Raw genomic sequence first — 17202 nt, forward strand, 5'->3', positions numbered from 1 at the left:
AAATATTAGAAAAAATTAGAAGAAATGTTACAAATATTAGGATAAAGAAACTTTCTTTAGTAAAAAAAGGGATTATAAATATTTTTAATTGCATAAAATAAATAATCATGGCAAAATGCTTAGTCAATGAAGAGAAAAAACAAAAGATAGTTGGGAAAATATTTACAGCACAAGTAATAGAAAATCTATTATTGTAGTCTTATATAATAATAATATATCAAAAATAATTAAGTGCTTACCATGCACTATGCATGTTCTGGCTATTTTTTTTAATCAGTCCATTTATTGTCCAAAGTGTTCCTATAAATTATTTAGAGACTATCAGATTTTCATATGACAATTTCCAAGGTAGAAAAAAACTTCTAATTTTGAGGGTACTGGGGATTAAACCCAGAAGCACTTTACCACTGAGCTACATCCCCAGCCCTTTATTTTATTTTACTTTTAATTTTAAGACAGGGTCTTACTAAGTTGCTTAGGGCCTAGCTTAGTTGGTAAGGTGGGACTTGAACTTGCAATCTTCTTGCTTCAGCCTCCTGAGTCACTGGAAATATAGAGGCCTACGCTGCCTCACCTGGCAAATACTCAGTCTTTACTGCCTTCATTTCTCTTACTTTCTCTCCCTCTCTCTCTATCCCTCCCTCCCTCTCCATAAATGGTCTCATCTAATCTCTGGTTTTACACTCTACTGACTTCATTCCAGACAAGGATTTCTCTACCTAACTTGAGACTTATATCACCTTAACATCATTATGCGATTAATAGGAATGTCAAATTTAACATGTCCCAAAACAAGCTAATATTCTCTTCAAAATCTCTTCCATTTGCAGTCTTCCATATCTTAGTAATGGACACTGTAGTTTTCAAATTCTTAGGCAATAATTACTGGTTTCTTCTTTAACTTCTCTTTCTTTCATTCAGCACAGCCAATTCAGCAGCAAATTCTGATATCTTTTTATTCAAAATTTATCTCAAATTTGATCACTTTTCTTCATTTCTATAATAATTAGGTACTTCCAGGCCATTATCTCTCTTACCTGGGGTTATTGCAATGGATTTCTAGCTGAAAACTGACAACCTTATATAAATATTAACAATGTCTATTCTTATTCCTTGCATGTTCTCCTCAACTTATTCTAATCATCCTTTGTTTTCTTGTTATAACTCTTATTACTCCATGAGGTAATGTATATTTATTTATTGGCCTGTGCATCTTCTACTCTAGGGTAACCTCATAATGACAGGGAGAGACTTTGCTCATTGTTGTGTATAGTAGGTACTCAATAAGTACTTATTGAATGAATGAACAAATGCAGGAATTGAATGAATTATCTTAGATTAATTAAATTGGTGCCAAACACTGAAAAATACTTTTTTTTTTAAACAAGGTAGTGGTGGCTAATGCATAGGCAATTGACAATGTCTGCTGTAGAATATAAATAGTTTAAAGAAAAGATAACAAATAACTAATAAATATATGAAAAGATGTGAAAAGATGTTTAAAGAAATGAAATTAACATGATATTCTCTAACTCCAGCCATTTACCAGCAAATGCCATTTCATTCTTCTTAAAGCTGAGTAATCCATTGTGTGTGTGTGTGTGTGTGTGTGTGTGTGTGTGTGTGTATATGTATGTATGTATGTGACATTTTCTTTATCCATTCATCTGTTAGAGGACACCTAGACTGGTTCCATAGTTTAACTATTGTGAATTCAGTTTTATAAACATTGATGTGGCTGTGTCACTTTTAGTATGCTGATTTTAAGTCCTTTGAGTATAAACCGAGGAGTGGGATAGCTGGGTCAAATAGTGGTTCCATTTCAAGTTTTCTGAGGAATCTCCATACTGCTTTCCAGAGTGCTTGCACCAATTTGCATTCCCACCAGCAATGTATGAGCACACCTTTTTTCCCACATCCTTGCCAACATTTATTGTTGCTTATATTCTTGATAATTGCCATTCTGACTGGAGTGAGATGAAATCTTACAGTACTTTTGATTTGTATTTCTCTAATTGCTAGAGATGTTGAATGTTTTTTCAGAAGCCAAACCCCAAAAAACAAAGGTTGAATGTTTTCTCTGATATGTGGATATTAATTCACAATAAGGGGGAGGTGCTAGGGAAGAATAGAGTTATTTCAGATTAGGTAGAGAGGAGTGAAGGGAGGGGGAGAAAGGATAGTAGAGTGAAACAGACATTATTACCTCATGTACATATATGACTGCATGACCGATATGGTCCTTCAATGTATACAATCAGAAAAATGAGAAATTATACTCCATTTATGTATGATTTATCAAAATGCATCCTACTGTCATGTACAACTAATTAGAACAAATAAAAAAATGAAATTAAACACCAGTAAGAATCTCTTTGTCATTAAATTGACAGAAATAGAAAAGAGTGTTAAATATCCATTGAGGAGACATGTGCATTTTTATTTCGCTAATGGAAGAATGAATTACTACAACTTTTTAAAAAGTAATCAGGTAGTATCTATTAAATTAAAATACATACTTAAAAGCTCAGTTTTGGATATTAAACAAAACAACAAAAGCAATTATAATACAGGATATTTACTGTAGCGTTTTTATGGTAAGAAAAATTGCAAATAATTTGGATGCCTACATATAGGGGTTATAAATAATTTTTAGTATATCTGATCTTAGTATATGTGGCTGTTATCAGAATTCATTTGATCTAAAGTTGAAGAGATGCCTATGCTATGTTGAGAAAGCAAATTATAAAGTAACATAAATAGCATAATTTTATTTTTCTACAAATATGTAGATAATATGCATATATAGTCAATATACACATATGTATGTTTTAATAAACATTAAGAAAGATGAAAAATACATTTGATTATCTCAAGGATATGGTAATGGGAAGTTTGGCTTCTTAAAACTTTTCTCTAATAATCTTTAAATTATTATTATACTCATATTTTTAAAAATTAATAAAATGTGATTTGGGATTGGCTTATTTCACTTAGTATGATATTCTCCAATTCCATCCATTTATCTGCAAATGCCATATTATTATTATTATTATTCTTTATGGCTAAATAATATTCCATGGTGTATATATACCATAGTTTCTTTATCCACTCATCTGTTAGAGGGCATTGAGGTTGGTTTCACAATCTAACTATTGTGAATTGAGCTTCTATAAACATTGATGTGGGGACAACTGGGAGCGCCGTAAAGGAGGCTGCTCGGCACAGCGCTGGGACTTGGAGCAACCACTGGGGCTCCGGCGGCTGCCCAGGGGAGGAGTGGCGAGGAGAGCTGTGTGGACTCAGAACACTGGGGCCTGCCCTGAGGAGGAGGAGGAGGAGCATGGCCGCTTGGATTCGGAGTGACTGCACCAGAGCTACAGGCGGTTGCCAGAGAAGGGGCTGCGTGGCGAGCTGTTTGGACTCAGAACGACTGCTTCTGAACACCAGGGCCTGCCCTGAGGACGACGAGGAGGAAGAGGAGCGCAGCCGCTTAGATTCGGGGTGACTACACCAGAGCTACAGGCGGTTGCCAGAGAAGGGGCTGCGTGGCGAGCTGTTTGGTCTCAGACCACTTCTGAACACCTGGGCCTGCCCGGAGGAGTAGGAGGAGGAGGAGGAGGAGCGCGGCGGGGCATGTGGACTTGCAGTGACTGCATTAGCGCTCCAGGAGGCTGCTCAGAGGAGAAGGCGAGTGGTGAGTTGTTTGGACTTAAAGTGACAGCTCCTGAACACAGGGGGGCTGCCTGGAGGGGAAGCGTGGTGGGTCGCTTGGTCTTGAGTGGCCGCACCAGAGCTCCGGGCGGTTGCCCAGAGGACGCGTGCAGCGGGTCACGTGGATTCAGAGCTACTCAGAGCGACCACTCCTGAACACCCGGGGGGTTATCTGGAGAAGGAGGAGGAACGGGGAGGGTCACTTCGACTCGGAGTGATTGATTGCCCAGGGCTACGGGTGGTTGGTGGGAGGAGGAGGCACGAAGTGAGTTTCTTGGGCTCCTAGTGACCGCACCGGAATACTGGGCGGCTGTCTGGAGGAAGAGGTGTGTGGCGGGTCTCTGGGACTCAGAGCGATTGTCCGGGGCCCCAGGTGGCTGCTCAGAGGAGGGGCCGCATAGCCAGGTGATTAGGTGCAGAGCAGGGTCCCAGGATCTAGGAGGCTTCTTGGTGGAAGAGCCGCACAGAGACAGGCTTAGGGCGGAGGGAAGGTTCCAGGCCTGCGGGCAGATTCTCTGAGGAGGGGCAGCCTAAGGAGATTCATCTGGGAAGGGTGAGGCTCCCAGGCCCAGGAGGTAGGCCCGGGCCCCTGGGAACTTTGCAGAGGAAGGCAGCCCAGCCCAGGCGGTAGCTGTAAATTGAGGCAAACCTCTAGGAGGGAACTGACCAGCGAGACCTCCCCACCGGGTGAGTCTTCCCTGCTGGGTGAGGTTTCCCCACAAGGACGGTAAAACCAGAGACTCAGGCCCAAATAGGCCTTGCCTCAGCCCGCAGCCTAGGTCCCCTTTGGATGACCATTGGTCAACAAGTGGAGGCACCTCTGCCCACTAGCAGGGATTATACCCCACCTGAAGGCCACCACTCCTAGAGAGGCAGCTTCCTTGTGGAGCACCGCATTATCAACTTCCTCCAAGACTTCAGCCTACTGAAGGCTAAGGAGGGATATATATAGAAATCTTCAGGGACATTGTAAGGCAATAGAGGAAATCTGCAATATCTCAGTGGTCCACTGATACCTGAACAATATGAGAAAACAAGGAAAGAAAATGCTGCAAACAAATCTAGATGTTACATCAATAAAACCCAATGACAGCATGGCAGAAGAAATGACAGAAAAGGAGTTCAGAATGTACATAATTAAAATGATCAGAGAAGCAAACGATGAGATGAAAGAGCAAATGCAAGCATTGAATGATCGCACCAATCGACAGTTAAAAGAGCAAATACAGGAAGCAAAAGATCATTTCAATAAAGAGTTAGAGATATTGAAAAAAAACCAAACAGAAATCCTTGACATGAAGGAAACAATAAACCAAATTAAGAACTCCATAGAAAGCATATCCAATAGGATAGAACACCTGGAAGACAGAACCTCAGACATTGAAGACAAATATTTAACCTTGAAAACAAAGTTGAACAAACAGAGAAGATGGTAAGAAATCATGAACAGAATCTACAAGAACTATGGGATATCATGAAAAGGCCAAATTTAAGAATTATTGGGATTGAGGAAGGCCTAGAGAAACAAGCCAAAGGAATGAACAATTTATTCAATGAAATAATATCAGAAAATTTCCCAAATCTGAAGAATGAAATGGAAAATCAAGTTCAAGAGGCTTATAGGACTCCAAATACACAAAATTACAACAGACCCACACCAAGGCACATTATAATGAAAATACCTAACATACAAAATAAAGACAGAATTTTAAAGGCTGTGAGAGAAAAGAACCAAATTACATTCAGGGGGAAACCAATACGCATATCAGCAGATTTTTCAATCCAGACCCTAAAAGCTAGAAGGGCCTGGAACAACATTTTTCAAGCCCTGAAAGAAAATGGATGCCAACCAAGAATCTTATACCCAGCAAAACTTACTTTCAAATTTGACGATGAAATCAAATCCTTCCATGATAAACAAAAGCTAAAAGAATTTACAAAAAGAAAGCCAGCATTACAGAACATTCTCAGCAAAATATTCCATGAGGAAGAGATGAAAAACAAAGAAGCAAATCAGCAAAGGGAGGAATTATCCTAAAGGAATTGTCAAATAAAGGAGGAAACAAGTTGTGTCAAACAAATAAATAAATAAAATTTAAAAAATGAACCAAATGACCGGGAAACCAAATCATATCTCTATAATAACCCTGAATGTTAATGGCCTGAATTCATCAATCAAAAGACATAGACTGGCAGATTGGATTAAAAAGAAAGATCCAACAATATGTTGCCTGCAAGAGACTCACCTCATAGAAAAAGATACCCATAGACTAAAGGTGAAAGGATGGGGAAAAACATACCATGCACATGGACTCAGCACAAAAGCTGGAGTATCCATCCTCACTTCAGATAATGTGGACTTCAAGCCAAAGTTAGTCAGAAGGGATAAAGAAGGTCATTTCATACTGCTTAAGGGAAGCATAAATCAGCAAGATATAACAATCATAAACATCTATGCCCCAAACAGTGGCTCATCCATGTATGTCAAACAAATCCTTCTCAATTTCAGAAACCAAATAGACCATAACACAAAAATACTAGTGATTTTAACACGCCTCTCTCACTACTGGACAGATCTTCCAGACAAAAATTGAACAAAGAAACCATAGATCTCAATAACACAATCAATAATTTAGACTTAACGGACATTTATAGAATATACCATCCAACCAAGAGCGAATACACTTTCTTCTCAGCAGCACATGGATCCTTCTCTAAAATAGACCATATATTATGCCACAAAGCTAATGTTAGCAAATACAAGAAGATAGAGACACTACCATGTATTCTATCACATCATAATGGATTGAAGTTAGAAATAAATGAAAGAGTAAAACACAGAAACTATTCCAACATCTGGAGATTAAACAATATGCTATTATATGATGAATGGATAACAGAAGATATTAGGAAGGAAATTAAAAAATTCTTAGAGGTAAATGAGAACAAAGAAACATCATATCAAAATCTCTGGGACACTATGAAAGCAGTACTTAGAGGGAAATTTATTTCATGGAGCGCATTTAATAAAAGAAGTAAAACTCAACAAATAAACGACCTAACACTACAGCTCAAAGCCCTAGAAAAAGAAGAACAGAACAGCACCAAAAGTAGTAGAAGACAGGAAATAGTTAAACTCAGAGCTGAAATCAATGAAATTGAAACAAAAGAAACAATACAAAAAATTGACAAAATAAATAGTTGGTTCTTCGAAAAAATAAACAAAATTGATAAACCTTTAGCCACACTAATAAAGAGAAGACGAGAGAAAACCCAAATCTCTAAAATTCGGAATGAACAAGGAAATATCACAACAGACAGGATTGAAATACAAAACATAATTAGAAGCTATTTTGAAAATCTATACTCCAACAAAATAGAAAATTTCGAAGACATCAACAGGTTTCTAGAGACATATGAATTGCCTAAACTGAACGAGGAGGACATAAACAATTTAAATAGACCAATTTCAAGTACTGAAATAGAAGAAGTCATCAAAAGCCTACCAACAAAGAAAAGTCCGGGACCAGATGGGTTCTCAGCCGAGTTCTACAAAACCTTTAAAGAAGAGCTCATTCCAATACTTCTCAAAGTATTCCATAAAATAGAAGAGGAGGGAACCCTCCCAAACTCATTCTATGAAGCCAATATCACCCTGATACCTAAACCAGACAGAGACTCATCAAGGAAAGAAAATTTCAGACCAATATCCTTAATGAACATCGACGCAAAAATTCTCAACAAAATTTTAGCAAATCGCATACAAAAACATATTAAAAAGATAGTGCATCTTGATCAAGTGAGTTTCATCCCAGGGATGCAAGGTTGGTTCAACATCAGGAAATCAATAAACGTAATTCACCATATTAATAGACTTAAAGTCAAGAATCACATGATTATTTCAATAGATGCAGAAAAAGCATTTGATAAAATACAGCACCCCTTCATGCTCAAAACACTAGAAAAAAATAGGGATAGTGGGAACATTCCTTAACATTGTAAAGGCCATTTATGCTAAGCCCATGGCTAATATCATTCTAAATGGTGAAAAACTGAAAGCATTCCCCCTAAAAACTGGAACAAGGCAGGGATGCCCTCTTTCACCACTTCTATTCAACATTGTTCTTGAGACTCTGGCCAGAGCAATTAGACAAACCAAAGAAATTAAAGGGATACGAATTGGAAAAGAAGAACTCAAACTACCCCTGTTCGCTGATGACATGATTATATATTTAGAGGAACCTGGAAATTCCACCAGAAAACTCTTAGAACTCATAAGTGAATTCAGTAAAATAGCAGGTTACAAGATAAATGCCCATAAATCCAATGCATTTTTATACATAAGTGATGAATCTTCAGAAAGAGAAATTAGGAAAACTACCCCATTCACAATAGTCTCGAAAAAAATAAAATACTTGGGAATCAATCTCACAAAAGAGGTGAAAGACCTCTACAATGAGAACTATACAACACTATAGAAAGAAATTAAAGAACACCTCAGAAGATGGAAAGATCTTCCATGTTCTTGGATAGGAAGAATTAATATTGTCAAAATGGCCATACTACCTAAAGTGCTATACAAATTCAATGCAATTCCAATTAAAATCCCAATGATGTACCTTACAGAAATAGAGCAAGCAATTATGAAATTCATCTGGAAGAATAAGAAACCCAGAATAGCTAAAGCAATCCTTAGCAGGAAGAGTGAAACAGGGGGTATTGCAATACCAGATCTTCAACTCTACTACAAAGCAATAGTAACAAAAACGGCATGGTATTGGTACCAAAATAGAAAGATAGATCAATGGTACAGAATAGAGGACATGGACACAAACCCAAATAAATACAATTTTCTCATACTAGACAAAGGTGCCAAAAATATGCAATGGAGAAAAGATAGCCTCTTCAACAAATGGTGCTGGGAGAATTGGAAATACATATGCAACAGAATGAAACTAAACCCATATCTCTCACCATGCACGAAACTAAACTCAAAATGGATTAAGGACCTCGGAATCAGACCAGCGACCCTGCAGATTATAGAAGAAAAAGTAGGTCCAAATCTTCACCTTGTTGGTCTAGGATCAGACTTCCTTAACAGGACTCCCATAGCACAAGAAATAAAAGCTAGAATCAACCACTGGGATAGATTCAAACTAAAAAGCTTTCTCTCAGCAAAGGAAACTATCAGCAATGTGAAGAAAGAGCCTACAGAGTGGGAGAATATCTTTGCCAATCATACTTCAGATAGAGCACTAATCTCCAGAATCTATAAAGAACTCAAAAAACTCTACTCCAAGAATTCAAATAATCCAGTCGACAAATGGGCTAAGGAAATGAATAGACACTTCACAGAAGAAGATGTACAAGCAATCAACAAACATATTGAAAAATGTTCAACACCTCTAGTAATAAGAGAAATGCAAATCAAAACCACCCTAAGATTCCATCTCACCCCAATTAGAATGGCGATTATCAAGAATACGAGCAACAACAGGTGTTGGCGAGGATGTGGGGAGAAAGGTACACTCATACATTGCTGGTGGGGCTGCAAATTAGTGCAGCCACTCTGGAAAGCAGTGTGGAGATTCCTTAGAAAACTTGGAATGGACCCTCCATTTGACCCAGCTATCCCACTCCTTGGCCTATACCCAAAGGACTTAAAATCAGCATACTACAGAAATACAGCCACATCAATGTTCATAGCTGCTCAATTCACAATAGCCAGACTGTGGAACCAACCTAGATGCCCTTCAATTGATGAGTGGATAAAGAAGCTGTGGTATATATATACAATGGAATATTACTCAGCCATAAAGAATGATAAAATTATGGCATTTGCAGGCAAATGGATGAAATTGGAGAATATCATGCTAAGTGAGATAAGCCAATCTCAAAAAGCCAAAGGACGAATGATATCGCTAATAAGTGGAGGATGACACATAATGGGGGGGAGGGAAGGGTTAGTGTTAGGGTTAGAGTTAGGGTTAGGGAGGGGGGCAAGTATGGAAGAAGGAAGTACTGTATAGAGGGTAAAGAAGGGTGGGAGGGGTGGGGGGAAGGGAAAAAAATAACAGAATGAATCAAACAACATTACCCTATGTAAATTTATGATGACACAAATGGTATGCCTTTATGCCATGTACAAACAGAGAAACAACATGTATCCCATTTGTTTACAATAAAAAAAATAAATAAACATTGATGTGGTTGCATACTGTAGTATGCTAATTTTAAGTCCTTATACACAATGGAATATTATTCAACCATAAAGCAGAATAATATTATGGCATTTGCAGATCAATGGATGGAATTAGAGACTATCATGCTAAATGAAATAAGCCAACCCCAAAAACCCAAATGCCAAATGTTTTCCCTGATAAATGGATGATGAAATATAATGGGGGTGCGGGGTTTGGGAAGTGAGAGAAGAATGGAGGACCTTTAGATTACATAGAGGGAAATGAGAGGGAGGAGATGGGATATGAAAAATGGTGGAATGAGACAAACATCATTACCCTATGTATATGTATGATTACACAAATGGTGTGAATCTACATCATGCACAACCATAGGAATGAAATGATGTATCCCATTTGTATACAATGAATCAAAATGCAGTCTGTAAAAATAAAAAAAATAAAAAATAAAATTTTAAAAGGAATATAATGTACAGATTAGAATGTACTAAGTTAATCATTACCATTAAATGGGTTTAATTGTTAAGCCAAGTGAGATTAAACTTAAGCAAGAATACTGTATGAAAAAGAACCAGTGACCCAATCCTCCTCCTCTGACATTTTGTGAGCATATATGTCAATTCTTTTCTATAAGTAGTGTCCAACTTCAGGTTCCATAGTTTTCTTTTTAAAGTTTTAAAATTTGTTCTAATTTGTTGTACATGACAGTAGAATACATTTATACATTTTGATAGATCTTATGTAAATGGAGCTTAAGCTTTCATTTTTCTGATTACTAGGATTTAGATTATTGGACATGTAGAATGAGACTAATTGTCTTAGTCCATTTTGTGTTGTAATGCCTCATACTGGGTAATGTATAAAGGAAAGAGATTTATTTGGTTCATGATTCTGGTGGTTGTGGTCCACCAGTATGGTACTGGCCTGGTGAGTGCCCATTGGCTCCTTCATAACATGATAGAAAAGCAGAATGGCAATTGACTGTGTGTAGCAAGGGGCACACATGTGTGAGCAAGGAAGCAAATAGACCAAGGAGAAGGCAGACTCTGTAACAATCTGCTCTTCATTGGGACTAGTTCACTCCTACTAGACTGGACCCATTCTCTCACAACAGCATTAATCCATTCATGAGGGTAGAGCTTCAGAGCTTCTACTAGGCCCCACCACTTAAAAGTTCTACCACCTCAACACTGCCGCACTGTGAACTTTCAGCATGTGAAACTTTGGGGGAAAACCATATCCAAACTGTAGCACTAAAAGAGAATCTGAAATCTAGAATAAAGTTAATATTACTACCTCTATTTTAATACTATTGTAGGCCCATAATAGTAAGAAATGTTTTTGGCTTATTACATTTCGTGTACTAAGAAGTTTGAAGCTTGGAAATTCACTGCTGGAATAATAGTGCAGTAATGTCATTAAAGTCTTAAACTCTTTTTTTTTGTGCTGCTGCCCTCATTATTCATTGAACAGTTATTCATTTTGTAAGTATTTACGGATTACTTGCTATGTACCAGGCACAGTTCTAGTTGTTTTGGATTTTTGGAATTACATTTTCATTCTTGTTCTTATTGCCATATGTTTGTTAGATGATTCTTGCCACTCTAGGCATCACAGCTACTTTCAAACAAAGGAAGTTCAGAGGTGCAGTGGCAAAGATCTTTTCTTCAAGAAGCTCTGTTTTACTATAAAAGAAAGAAAGCCTCCTCAGAAACATCCAGAAAGTAGAATTAAATAAAGGAAATGGAAAGTAAAGAAATGGTTAAGATTAAAAAAAAATTCATTTTAGATGTTCCAACATCTGATTAATAGACAGGTAAGGGACAGATAAAATGAAGTACGAAAGAAAAACAAAATAGGAAAAGTGTCCAGAACCAAAGGGCATGAGATTTTAGATTAAAAGAGCATCCAGGTGCCCAGGACTGTGAGTGAGAAATAGATCTATATCAAGGTACATAATTGTCAAATTTTAAAAGAACATGGGTAAAGATAAGATCCCAAAAGCTTGGAGGGAGGGAGGGAGGAAGGGAAAGAGAGAGAAGTAGGTTATATAGGATCAGGAATCATATCTTTGTATCAACACTGAGATCCGGACTATAATGGGAGAATACTCATAAAATTCTAAGGAAAATGATTTTTTTAAATTAAAATTTCATAACAATTTAAATTATCTATTGAATGAAAGGATAGATAGCTAAATTTTCAGATATACAAAACTTGAAATTTATTTCCCGTATATTCATTTTGCCAAAGAAGTTATTAGAGAATGTGCTCCAAGAAAATGAGTCAAGCAAGAAAAAGGAAGATGTGGGGTCTAACACAAAATAGCATAAAGCCAAATGCCAGGATGTCTGTTATGCAGAAGAATAGAGAGCAGTCATTGTGAATTTGACCTGAAAGACAGTATTTCAATATTTGGAATATTAGGTATATATATATATATAAACTATATATATATGTTTACAAGGAATTGGCAATTATGGGGGTTGCTAGAGTTTGGATTTTAAGTGGTCCATATGATAAAGTTCTCTGCATGGAGCTATTGGGAGGTGGTACAAATTTCAAGAAGTGGAAGATCTTTAGGTCACTGAGGATATGCCCTCAAAGGGGATTGAGAACCCTGGCTCCTTCCTCTTTCTCTTTTTGGCTTCCCAGATATGAGGCAAACAGTTTTTGTCTGCCATGTGCTTCTGCCATAATGTGCTGCCTTGCATTTGCCCAAATGCAATGGTGCCAACCAATTATGGACTAAACCTTCCAAAACTGTGAGCCAAAATCAACCTTTTTTGCTTTAAGTTGACTATCTCAGGTATTTGTTATATTGATGGAAAGCTAACACATAGGTTGAAGTCCAAAATTTGCATGGTGAGCCATGTGGGTTGAAGACACACAAGAGCTCCACTTTGGAGACTCAGACAAACCAATGTTCCAGTTAAGACTCTGAAGGCTATTTGCTGGGGGAGTCTCAGTATTTTGTTTTATTCATCTCTTCAACTGATTAAATGAGGCCCACCCATAGTTTGGAGAGCAATCTACTCGAAGTCCACTGATCAAAATATTAATCTCATCCAAACACATACTCACAGAAACACTAAGAATAGCGTTTGACTAACTGTCTGGGAACCATGACTCAGCTAAGTTGACACATAAAACTAATCATCACCGTTTCCAAGAATAATTGATAGTTATTGATATATTTAACCACATGGAAAATAATACTGATAGGTAAAAAATGTGGAAAAAGTGATAGTAGATTTATAATAAATAAGTACATTTTTATAAATACAGCTTTCAATAAGGAAAAACATATTATAAAAGATATGATATGTATTTCTAGTATATTACTTTACTCTTCTATGAAGCTATTTATTTTGAATAATGGAATTAGTAATATGAGAGAATTAAGTACTCAACCTGCCAAGATGAGAAGGTTATAGACAACAACTGAACCAAGAAAATGAGCATATGTTTATAAACTTAAAATATTACTCAAAAGCACATTATTTGGAAATCTGGAGCTAAATATCAAAAGAAATACACGACAGTGATTGCCTTTGGGTCATGCAAATAGAATGGCAAAGTGTGTGGCAAAGGTCCATTGAATTATAAGCTTTTTGGTAAACAAAACAAAACATAAACAAAAATGAACAAAGCCCCCCCAAACAAAACAAAACAAAAAACCTTTTAAAGACACTTTTGCAATCATTACTTTAAGAGAATAAAAAGAAAAGTATTTACAGGGTGACCTAGTAAATGTCCTTTCATTAATAAGTGCAAACATGTTTATTTCTAAGACCTAAAACAATTCAGGTTTGGGGCAAAAAAAGACTTGTCAGATAATTTTACATTAAGACTAAAAGAAACTTCAAGATTTCTGTCTCTCTTTCTGATTGAATTTCATGGAAATCTTTGTATTAGGCATTCTTGGGATGTTTACTATAAGAAAATGCTTTTATTTTCTCAACAGTAAATAAAGAAACAGTAGTTAGGAAGTGGGAGTGATACAGATGCAGATTATTAATAGATATGTTACAGGTCGCTGCAAATGGTCATCTTAAAAAATCATGCAACTGAATGATCTGTATGAATTATTAAAAAAACTTATTTATTAAACTATATTCTGTTCTCTTGTTTAGGATAGCTTCTACTTATATATAGTGAGTATAAACTATAATTATTAAGATAATCTAAGACTCTAGCTTATCTTTATGTACACAACCTTACAGTCTCAGGAAAGTTGAGATATTATTCCCATTATTTCTAGGTTGTATTTGCCTCCTGTGACACTTGAATGACCATTCCTTTATATCTGATGCACCTTTCAATGCATCTATTGGAATGACTTGTGATGACTATAAACTGTATGCTCATGGAATTCACATACCATGACTCATTTTCTTACTCTTTTTTAGCACTCATTTACACATTTTGATGTAGCTTAGATACATTGTTCTTAATTCTCTCATTTTGTTTTTTGTTAACTAAGGACATCACAAAATAATTATAAGTAGTACATAAATACATATATAGCAGCAATAGAATATTAGCTGTTGTATGCATAACTCTACTTGTGAAACGCTAAATGTGTTCCTTTTCAAATGATAAAAATAAATCTTTCTCTAATAATTGTGCAGAAGAAATTTGTGAAACAGAAGGAAATATAGGAACAAGTCTGTAAAATAGTGATAGTTGGTAGACAAAGTGGCTAAAATAAAATTATGGCAAAACAATAACAACTACAACAAAACCAACAACAAAAGGTAAATGAACTAAAAGAAAGAAAAAAAAGAGCAGTCCCACTTATATATTCTCTCAGGTCAGATCGCTATGGCCCTATTCTAAGAGAGGTGGGTTGGTTCTTAATTTTTTATTCCTAGATTTTAAAAAAATCTCAAATTTACTGAAAATATGAGTCAAAAGACTAAAAGTCAAAAGTAAAAGAATTATAGCTTATTACCTACTTCACATATACATATCTAGTTTTGTTGATATTAAGTTCTTGCAATTTTCTCTATCATCACATCCAGTTAGATAATATGTACTCATAAGAAAATGCTAGTGATAAAATTAAATGTCTTATTGACTCTACAAATTTTTTATAAACATAAATGGATAAAATATTATTCTAAAATATTTTTTAAAGAGAATGGAAAAAATTGGAATCCTATTCATTTAAAATATATGAAATTTTACATTGCTACTGACTTTGAAAACCAAGCTGGGTATGGTGGTGCACACCTATAATCCCAGTAGCTTGTGAGGCTGAGGCAAGAGGATTGTAAGCCAACCTCAGCAACTTGGCAAGGTCCTAAGCGACTTAGTGAGACTCTGTCTCAAAATAAAAAATAAAAAAAGGATTGGCAATGTGGCTCAGTGGTTAAGTGCCCCTGCCCCTGGGTTCAATCCTTGGTACCAAAAAAAGAAAATATGAAAAGAAAAAAGTTGTTTTACAAAATTCTTCCTGTTGTATATTAAACATAAACTGTAAAGGTAGGGTAATAGAAGTCTGTTGGTGACCTCAACGATTTCTTAGCTAATAAAATAAATACCAAGGACCAAAATATTGCTGGTTCAAAAGAGTTTCCTTGTTTCTTGTTTTTAAGTATAATGGTCTAGAATAAATTATAATATTTGTGTAATTAATCAACTTACATTTTAAAATCCCTTTTAAGTGAATGAAGTTAAATACATGAATGTATTTCATGCTTAATTTGGGAAATAATGGAAAAATCAAAGTGAAATATATTCAATTTCAATAATAATATGAACAAAAATAAATGCCTATAGATAAGTGAATATTTAATAAAATCGTAGGGACAAATAATTATCATTTATTTAATTTGCATTTTTCAAATTAAACAAAAATTTAATTTTAAAATATAAAAGTTTAGTATATTCAAGAATTTTTCCTAATTTGATATTTTTGCTCAGTTTGTTACTGTTACTTATTGCACTTCTTGCTTACTTGTTCTCTGTTTTGAAAATATCTTTTCCATTGTGACTAACATAGAAAGTATCAGAAGTAAATTTAGAAAATAGCTCATCTGGGCAACAGAAATACTACATTTTTATTATTCATTAGGATATATTTATTCCTGACTGAATAAAAATAAGAGATACCAGGGACAATAACCACAGTTATAATTTATTTGATATCTATGGTGTATATTACATACACAATTCCTAACCTGTAGGCATGAGATAAGTGCTTCATGAAGCCTGGTCATTATTATGGTTTATTTTGCCAGATGTGGTGATGCATGCTTGAAATTGTAGTGACCCAGGAGGCTGAGGCAGGAGGATTACAAGTTTGAGGCTAACCTATGAAATTTAGAGAGGCCTTAAGCAACTTAGCAAGACCCTGTCTCAAAATAATATAAATTAATTAATTAATACATTTGAAAAAAGGGTTGAGATATGACTCAGTGATAAAGTGCCCCTGGGTTTAATTCCCAATAACAACAACAACAACAACAACAACAAAGAACTTATTTTAAGTAAATAAAAATACCCAAATGAATACTTTAAAAGGCATCTAGCATGGTACTTATTCAATAAATAATAATATAAAACAATTAAACATTAAGCATCAGTGATTTTAAAAGATTTTTGGTAAGATAGGTCAATGATTATCACATATAATTTTTAAAATAGTTCTTTTGACATCTTACAATGTAACTTTACATAGTACTGTTCTAGTCTTGCAAGGTCAATAATTTTCAGTTTTATCATTATATTTCTTACAGTGGTGATGCAGTAGTTAATGTGGTCTTCAGTTCTGTAGACAGCTAACACCTGGCTTACTGAGACTAACACTTTCACACCAATAAGTAAAACTTGGTAAGATAGATTGTCTAATGCACAGATCTTATGCTGTAGTTATAATGTTAAGAAGTCCTTGTTATTATGAATGTGCATTATGAGTATATTGTACACAGTCCTGGTATGCAAATGTGTAGCATTCAGAGAAGTGAAATAATTCTGTGTTATTATTATCTTTGTAAATTACATCTTAAGAGTTTTTGAGGACTTTATGATGGCAGTTTTCTATAGTCACAGTTATACAGTATGTGCAGCACAAAGTGTTTTCTTTCACTATTAACAATAACTGAGCCAATGAAAATGCTTTTTAAATATACACCCGGCAAGCAGTTATCTGGCTCTTCCTTCTTACTATCCACAAACCATCTTTTATAGTCTTTTAAGACAGCATAAGAAACAGCTTTGTAAACATCTGTTTTTCATTGTTAATTGTCAGAAAAACTGGGGACTTAAATGCTTCTTTGAA

The sequence above is a fragment of the Sciurus vulgaris genome (assembly GCF_902686455.1).
Source record: "Sciurus vulgaris genome assembly, chromosome: 11".
NCBI lineage: Eukaryota > Metazoa > Chordata > Mammalia > Rodentia > Sciuridae > Sciurus > Sciurus vulgaris.